The sequence below is a fragment of the Rutidosis leptorrhynchoides genome, chromosome 8, assembly GCF_046630445.1.
Source record: "Rutidosis leptorrhynchoides isolate AG116_Rl617_1_P2 chromosome 8, CSIRO_AGI_Rlap_v1, whole genome shotgun sequence".
Classification (NCBI taxonomy): Eukaryota; Viridiplantae; Streptophyta; class Magnoliopsida; order Asterales; family Asteraceae; genus Rutidosis; species Rutidosis leptorrhynchoides.
Window position 1 is genome coordinate 270539871 of NC_092340.1, and position 8646 is coordinate 270548516.

Below are 8646 nucleotides of genomic sequence, written 5' to 3' on the forward strand. Positions count from 1 at the left end.
TAGAGACTTGATGTTCCCGTTTGCTTGCTACTTCTTTTGAACCCCTGCAATGAATTGCAAATGTGAGTTCCACATCCAGTGTCTAATACCCATGTATTAGAAGAAGTAATACTAAGCTCTATATATACCATATATATATTACCTGAGGTTTTCCCTGCATCCCTCTTGTCCTTCAACTCCTTAAGATAAACCGGACAGTTTCGTTTCCAATGACCCATCTCACCGCAACCGAAACATGGGTCTTCCTTGGGGTTTGCCTTCTCGGCTACCTTTTGCTTCTTAGCCTTGTTGATGGTTGGGGTAACCATCTTCCCTTTCCCTTTGCCTTGATAGGTGGGTCCTTTTCTCTTAGCCACCTTTGGCTTAGAGGTCTTACTTTTGGACCCACCTTGATCGATTGCTAACACGGGTAAAGCCCTTTTACCCATGCTAGTTTCCGCCGTTCTAAGCATACCGTGAAGCTCACCTATGCTCTTATCCATCCCATTCATATTGTAATTAATTACAAATTGATCAAACCTTTTTGATAGGGAGTTAAGGATAAGATCGGTGGCTAACTCATTGGATATGTTTAGGTTAAGTCGGTTAGCACGATCGATAAGGCTTTTCATCTTGAGTACATAAGATGAAACCGATTGGGTATCGTCCATACGACAAGCATGTAGCGCCCGAACCGTTTCGAAGCGCTCGACACGCGCTTGTTGGAGGAACATCTCCTTCAATTGCGTTATCATGTCGTATGCACTATGGTACTCGAAATCCTTTTGGAGTTCGGGTATCATAGTCCCAAGCATTAAGCATGAGACTTGAAGGGAGTCGTGGCAATACTTATCGTAAGAGGCCATTTGTCATAACCCGTCCTTAACCCTAAGAACGAGTTAGATAACGTATGATTTCATTGCGAGGTATTGACCTCTATATGAGACATTTTTAAAAGAAAACTGCATATATTTTACATTACAAACCACAAATCTTATTTTTGATACAAGCTTTAGACGATAGAAAGATGATTATCGTTTAGCGATAATCTTCGACTTACAAACTTTACAAATAATGATAACAACACGATTTCTAGTATATTTTACAACACAAATCCTCGGGTATGCAGTTTTATTTTTGACACAAATATGCGTACGCAAGATCCTGCTCAAATTCAACATAATGCAGCGGAAACTTCTAATTATCACCTGAGAATAAACATGTTTAAAATGTCAACATAAAGTTGGTGAGATATAGGTTTAGTGCCGGCAGCAATATATATATAGACCACAAGATTTCATATATAAACAGTTTAATAAAAATATTCTAAGTGGTTGAGCACTTGGTAACCATACTTAACATTTAATCACGTCGCATATTCCCTTTATTATGAAATCTTACTACACCGTACCAAGTGTAGTCACGAAACGAAGTACTGTGCAACCGTTGAATACTGGTCGTCCAGTCCGGTTGGGGTTGTCAGGCCCGATAGATCTATCAACAGGATTCGCGTTTACAATACCGCTGTAAATATTAGTTACCAAGCTACAGGGAAGTATGCCAGTGGTACAACTCAACGTAGAATATATTTTTCAGTTACTTGTGTCCATAACGTAAAACATAAAATACATGTATTCTCATCCCGAAATATTTAGAGTTTAAAAGTGGGACTATATACTCACTTTCGTCTTGAAGATATGTAATTTCGACTTGGTCTCCGATTGATATCACAAACCTATCCATATATAGTTTATCAATATATTTCTATTTTAAACAATCGTCACATATATATACTTTTTATACTTTTAATAGTTTTAATAATTTCTTAGTCCGTAGTTAGCAGTCCGATGTTAGTAATTCAATTTTAATAGTTCATTTTTAGGTGTTTAATAAACCTCCAATGAAATAAATAAAAACCCCCATCGTATATGTATTGGTCGAGATTAATCTTGACCCATGGTACCGGTGTTGTCAAATGACGTGTTGCGTACATAAAGTACCGGTGTTGTCAAATGACGTGTTGCGTACAATCATGGGATCTTATGATTAATCTTCTCGTATTGTTTACGGGTGATCCTGAACCATATAAAATTAAATTATGAGTACATATATATAAAATATCATGTTATTTTAAAAAGATGTGATTTATTTAATTTTCTCCAATTATTTTCGTAGCCAAACTAGTCTTAGATATCCGATCTCGTTTTGGTCATAGTTTCTTCGTTACAACTCCGTTTTCGTTGATTCAACTTGCCACTTCCTTGGATCGAGTCCCTCTTTAAGACTATGAACTGTAAATACCTTAGTTTGTATTCGAAATCACAGGTCATAGGTCAAACTTTAGTGAAACTTATGAAGTTAATCATTTTCCATCATGTAAACAACCTTAAATGATTATTTTTCTAAAAATACTTATACTTTGAGTTAAATCATGAAATTTTTATGTGTTATCATATTCATAGTAAAAATCATTTTTCCAGAAAATAAACCTCCAATTCAAAGTTTAAGATGGTTTTTAATTATCCAACCCAAAACAGCCCCCGGTTGCACCCCGACGTCATAAAAACAGTTTTTAAGGTGTTCTTTGAAAAACCAAGTTATACCTTGTTAAATTAGCATATTTTTAAGTTATATTACAGGTCTTGAAGTATTTTAAAAGTTAAGTTAGAAGGATCTATTTAGTTTGCGAACAAGTTTGAAATCATTCAAACTATGTTCTAGTTTATAAACTCTTATATATATAGCTATAAATATATGAATTGAAAAAGAGTTGAAGTAGAGTTTTTACCTCAAGTTTAAAATGTAAAGTTGCTGGAAAGAAGTAGTAAAATAAAAGTTGAGAGAGTTCTTGCAAGTGTGTGTGAAAATTGGAAGTAAAATTTGGAAAATGAATGTGTAAAAATGAGTTAGAAATGGTGCTTATTTATAGGCTTGAAAATTTGGTTTTTAGTGAAAATATCTAAGATAAGTTAAAATTTATTATGTAACATCCCGCGTTTTTCCGTTAAATTTATTTTTAACACCGTCTTTTTTTTTTAAATAATATCTTTCGCTATTTAAATTCCCAATTTCCGTTGACCAACGTTTATAATATTCTCGTTATTTAATTATAACATCACTCGTCTACTCGAGCGTTTTTAAAATATTTCGTTTGGTTAAATCCCGCACCCGCTTCTAAACTCGAGGGACTAAAATTGACACGGGGCAAACTAGTTGACTAGGTCAACTAGTCCACCCCAATCACCACCATTCAATCCCTCCATCTCTCTCCCTTTCTCTCTAGCAAGAACACACACAAACCCCAACTTCATAGAATCATCATCTAAATTCGGGATTGGAAGCAAACTTCAAAACAAATTACATATTTGGAATCCTCTCTTCATCCTCTACAATTTGATACCAACTTCATCTCGTTTGGGTAACATTTCTAAAACTCTAGATTTCTCTAAATTCGTGTTTTTGATTTGAAATGGTGTTAGTTAGTGTCTATGGCTCAAGTCTAACGCGAATATATGTTTGGTTTGCTCGATTTGTTGTTTTTGGAGTAACTAGCATGAACTTGAAATGGGTGTGCTTAATCCTTGATTTTGGATGAGTTAATGTTGTTAGATTGTTAAAGTGCATGTTTTAATTGTGTTACTAGTATCATTAGCCACATTTGGATGTGTAGGTTGATTAAGAAAACTTCAAAAACCCGATTAATGATTTTGTGATGTTTGACTAGGGTTTAATAGTTCTTGACATGAACTTTTGGATGCTTAAATGCCATGGAATGTTAATTGTTAGTGTTTAGTTGTAATGTATGTTTCATTACCTTCGTAACGGCATATCGTATGTGTAAATTGGATTCCCGAATCATAAAATACGTTTTACGAACTTGAAACTTTGAAAATAAACCTTTCTTGATCAATTGACGAGTTTTCGGTTATTGTAAATAATGTTTTTGTTTGATGATTTGTGTTTAGTTGTATTCTTTGTTAAAAGAGCTTTCCAACGGTATAAGATACGTCTTCTAATTGTTTGCGGTTTGCGTTTTGCGTTTGTTTGAAGTTTTACCAAGTCTTGAACATTTGTAACTGACAGACACCAGACCACGACCAAGGCCGCGGCGCGGCAACCCTGGTCGCGGCGCGACATAAGCCGCGTCCAGCTTCTGTCCAACTTTTCCATTTTATGAAAAATGTTTGCTATGCTATGGACCTCCGATTCACATGTAACTTGTTCTAACATGCTTATATATGATTAAAAACCTCAGAAAAATAGTTCGGGGTCCGACCCGAACGCGTTGACTTTTTCGTTGACTTTGACCAAGTTTGACTTTTAGTCAAACTTAACCAAACTTTTATACAATCGTTCTAACATGCTTTTATACTTAATTCTTGCATGAAACTTGACAAACGTGATTCACATGCTATACTATTCGAGTCGTAACGAGCCATAGGACTAATTGAACACATTTCACCCGACCTTGTGTCGTAACCGGTTAATTGATACAACTTACTTGTTTAGGTCAAGGCTAAGCAACTTTCATGCACACGTTTACTTGTTGAAGTACCTTTATACTCGTGCACTCGAGGTGAGATCATAGTCCCACCTTTTCAACAACTTTTTATACTTTTAAATTGTGGGCTGAGAAACATATACTTCGTTACATTTTGTACTACTTGCTTTTATACTTTGAACACAAGTACAAGGAAAACAAACATTCTACAGCGAGTTTAGAACAAAAATCCTCAATTCGATTATCATTAGTTACACTTGCCGGGTGTAAGCGAGAACTTATGTTATATGGCCATATGGGTTGACAACCCTCATCTTTGACGGTTCGCTACCGTCTACGGATGAAATATATTTTCGAGAATCAGTGTTTGTTCTAGCACTAAGTGATGGGGTATACAATGGAAGGAATGTTAAGCTTTGATAATTGGGTGCTCGCGAACCAACTTTTGGAATGCAACTTTTGGATGATCAATTTATGGAAATACTAAATCTTGTGGTTCAAAATATAACATTTACTAATACACCTATGATTTCACCAACGTTTTTCGTTGACAGTTTTCTATATGTTTCTCAGGTTCATACTTGGCTATTTGATACATGCTTCCGCGTACACTCTGATTTCTTGCTTGGGGTCAAGCATACATACATACATACGCTAGGGATAGCACTTTTGGATTCAAACTTTTGGTTACATACTTACGCTATTTATAGCAACGGTGTTTTTTCAACTTATATTATGTCGCAAGTTATTTCATTCATACTTTATAACCTTGTAAACTTAAACTTGTCGATCCGTTTGTTAAACTAAACTTTGTACCTTTCAAATGAACGCGACATAATTTTGGTCAAACGAGTCTCATATAGGGACTACGACCACGCAACGGGACCTAAGTTAACGGCGCCGTCAATAACGGTTTTGGTCGGGTCGTTACAGATGGTATCAGAGCGTTGGTTGTAGGGAACTAGGACGTGCATTAGTGTGTCTAACAGAGTCGTTAGGACGCATTAGTGAGTCTAGACTACAACCGGATAGTTAGCATTTGCATTCTGACATACATTTGCTATAGATAGCACTTACTTGACTACTTGTGCATTATACTTGAATCATTCTTAGGCAAACTTTTTAATGGTACCCAACCTTCATCATACGAACTCGTATTCCGCCACTTTTGGTAACACACGTAAATTCGAGATTCATGCGCGTAAGGATGACAACGACTTCATTAGTCACACTTGTTCGGGAACTCTGTCTCCCGGATTGTTATTTGCCACCGTTTCAACTTACTATCGGTTTCCCACTGGTGTTTCTTACTATCTACTTTTTGGGTGTTACTACCATCACTACTCTAGGTGAGTATCGTCATCAACATTTATCACTACGGTTGCGTGCTACTCGTTATCATGACTAGTTACTCTTTTCATACCTGAATACGTTTTTGTCTGACTCGAACCGCATTGACGTGAACAATCATTTATACACTTCCCTCGGGGAACGCTTCCTTAGAGTTGCAGAAATTCTTTCGATTTAATATGAGTCACGTTTGAGACGTCGTTACATTTTGTTCATTTTAGGTCTTCACGATGACACGAACTTGAATCTATAGAGTGATGTGGGAATGGAGGTATGAGTTAGCGTAATATAACGACACTCGATCAACGTGGTTATATTACGGTAAGACATACCAAAGTTCTAGTGACGCGTGATGGTGGTTAGACTCGATCAACCTAATCACCACCATGTGCCATGTACATGACTTCATCCTTTCATGTTTGGACATCTGAAAACTCCGAAAGTACTGACAACAACCATACCGGGGACACACCTTCGAATATTGTCGAACCATATTTATGTTTCCGAATGAATGACGAATTCTTTCAACTTCAAACATACGTTATACATGAATACTATCTCGTCCTCGCACAGTCTTAATGATTAACTACAATTTACTCGTTATGCTCACACCGAGGTGGAAACTTCTCTCGTATTACACTCGTACTTCCGTATAAGGAAATCATTATTCTAAATTCTCAATGGAGAGAGACTCTTCACGTTATACTAGTATTCGCCTCGAGGGTGAATAGTCTCGACGAACGTATTTGGAAACCGATAAATCTTCCGCGACGCGAATTTTCTTGAGAAACTTGTCCTAGCTAACGTTTTCAATTCCTAGCAAACGTGTTCAATATGCCTTAGGGAAATGTACCCCGTTTCGGATCGAGATCCTCGTTTCACTTCTAGATTTTGGAGTACCTTACAAAAAGCCTCGGGACCGCGTTTAGACATGAGTACCGCGTACCATCCACAACCCGACGGACCGAACAAACATGCGATTTAAACCTTGGAAACCATAATACAAGTTTGTATTACCAACTTCAAATTTACTTGAGAAAAGTATTTTTCCTTTAACCGAATCCTCGTACTACAATGATTTTCATTCGAGTTTTAACGTCACTCCTTTTGAAACCACATGTGACCGGAAACGTCATTCTCCTTTTGTCGAACCAAGTAAACGATGACCAATTCACCGGGACCGAGTTTATTCATGAACCACCGAGAAAATTTATTCATATTCAGGTAAAACCCTACGCGACTCGTAATCACCAAGAGCTACGCCGATGTTAGACGTAAACATTTCAAATTCCACGTGGGAAACCGCGTCACGTTAAGAGTCGCACCTTGGAAAGGTGCAAATCCGTTTCGGGAAACGTAGGAAGCTAAATCCGCGATATTTTGATCCTTTAAATTCTTGGGGTGTTTTGGACCCGTCGCTAGCCGTTTAGACTTTTCCGGCTCATTTTGAGTCTCCGTTATCCTACATTCGATGTATCAACTCGAAGACGTATTTTGCGAAACGAGAATTTGTTATCTCCTTTGATGAACTCACTATCGACGATAACCCTCACTTCCTAGGAGGACCGGTTGAAACCATAAATCGTGAAGCCAAACCTTAAAACAACATATGATCCCGACCGTCAAAATTCATTGAAATACCCTAGAACGTACTTCTCCCTCATTCGTAGAATTGGCAACACAAGATCTCGAGGAAGATTCAACAACTACTACTTCCAACTAAATTTCGGGACGAAATTTCTTTTGAGGTGTGGATAATGTAACATCCCGCGTTTTTCCGTTAAATTTATTTTTAACACCGTCTTTTTTTTTTTTTAAATAATATCTTTCGCTATTTAAATTCCCAATTTCCGTTGACCAACGTTTATAATATTCTCGTTATTTAATTATAACATCACTCGTCTACTCGAGCGTTTTTAAAATATTTCGTTTGGTTAAATCCCGCACCCGCTTCTAAACTCGAGGGACTAAAATTGACACGGGGCAAACTAGTTGACTAGGTCAACTAGTCCACCCCAATCACCACCATTCAATCCCTCCATCTCTCTCCCTTTCTCTCTAGCAAGAACACACACAAACCCCAACTTCATAGAATCATCATCTAAATTCGGGATTGGAAGCAAACTTCAAAACAAATTACATATTTGGAATCCTCTCTTCATCCTCTACAATTTGATACCAACTTCATCTCGTTTGGGTAACATTTCTAAAACTCTAGATTTCTCTAAATTCGTGTTTTTGATTTGAAATGGTGTTAGTTAGTGTCTATGGCTCAAGTCTAACGCGAATATATGTTTGGTTTGCTCGATTTGTTGTTTTTGGAGTAACTAGCATGAACTTGAAATGGGTGTGCTTAATCCTTGATTTTGGATGAGTTAATGTTGTTAGATTGTTAAAGTGCATGTTTTAATTGTGTTACTAGTATCATTAGCCACATTTGGATGTGTAGGTTGATTAAGAAAACTTCAAAAACCCGATTAATGATTTTGTGATGTTTGACTAGGGTTTGATAGTTCTTGACATGAACTTTTGGATGCTTAAATGCCATGGAATGTTAATTGTTAGTGTTTAGTTGTAATGTATGTTTCATTACCTTCGTAACGGCATATCGTATGTGTAAATTGGATTCCCGAATCATAAAATACGTTTTACGAACTTGAAACTTTGAAAATAAACCTTTCTTGATCAATTGACGAGTTTTCGGTTATTGTAAATAATGTTTTTGTTTGATGATTTGTGTTTAGTTGTATTCTTTGTTAAAAGAGCTTTCCAACGGTATAAGATACGTCTTCTAATTGTTTGCGGTTTGCGTTTTG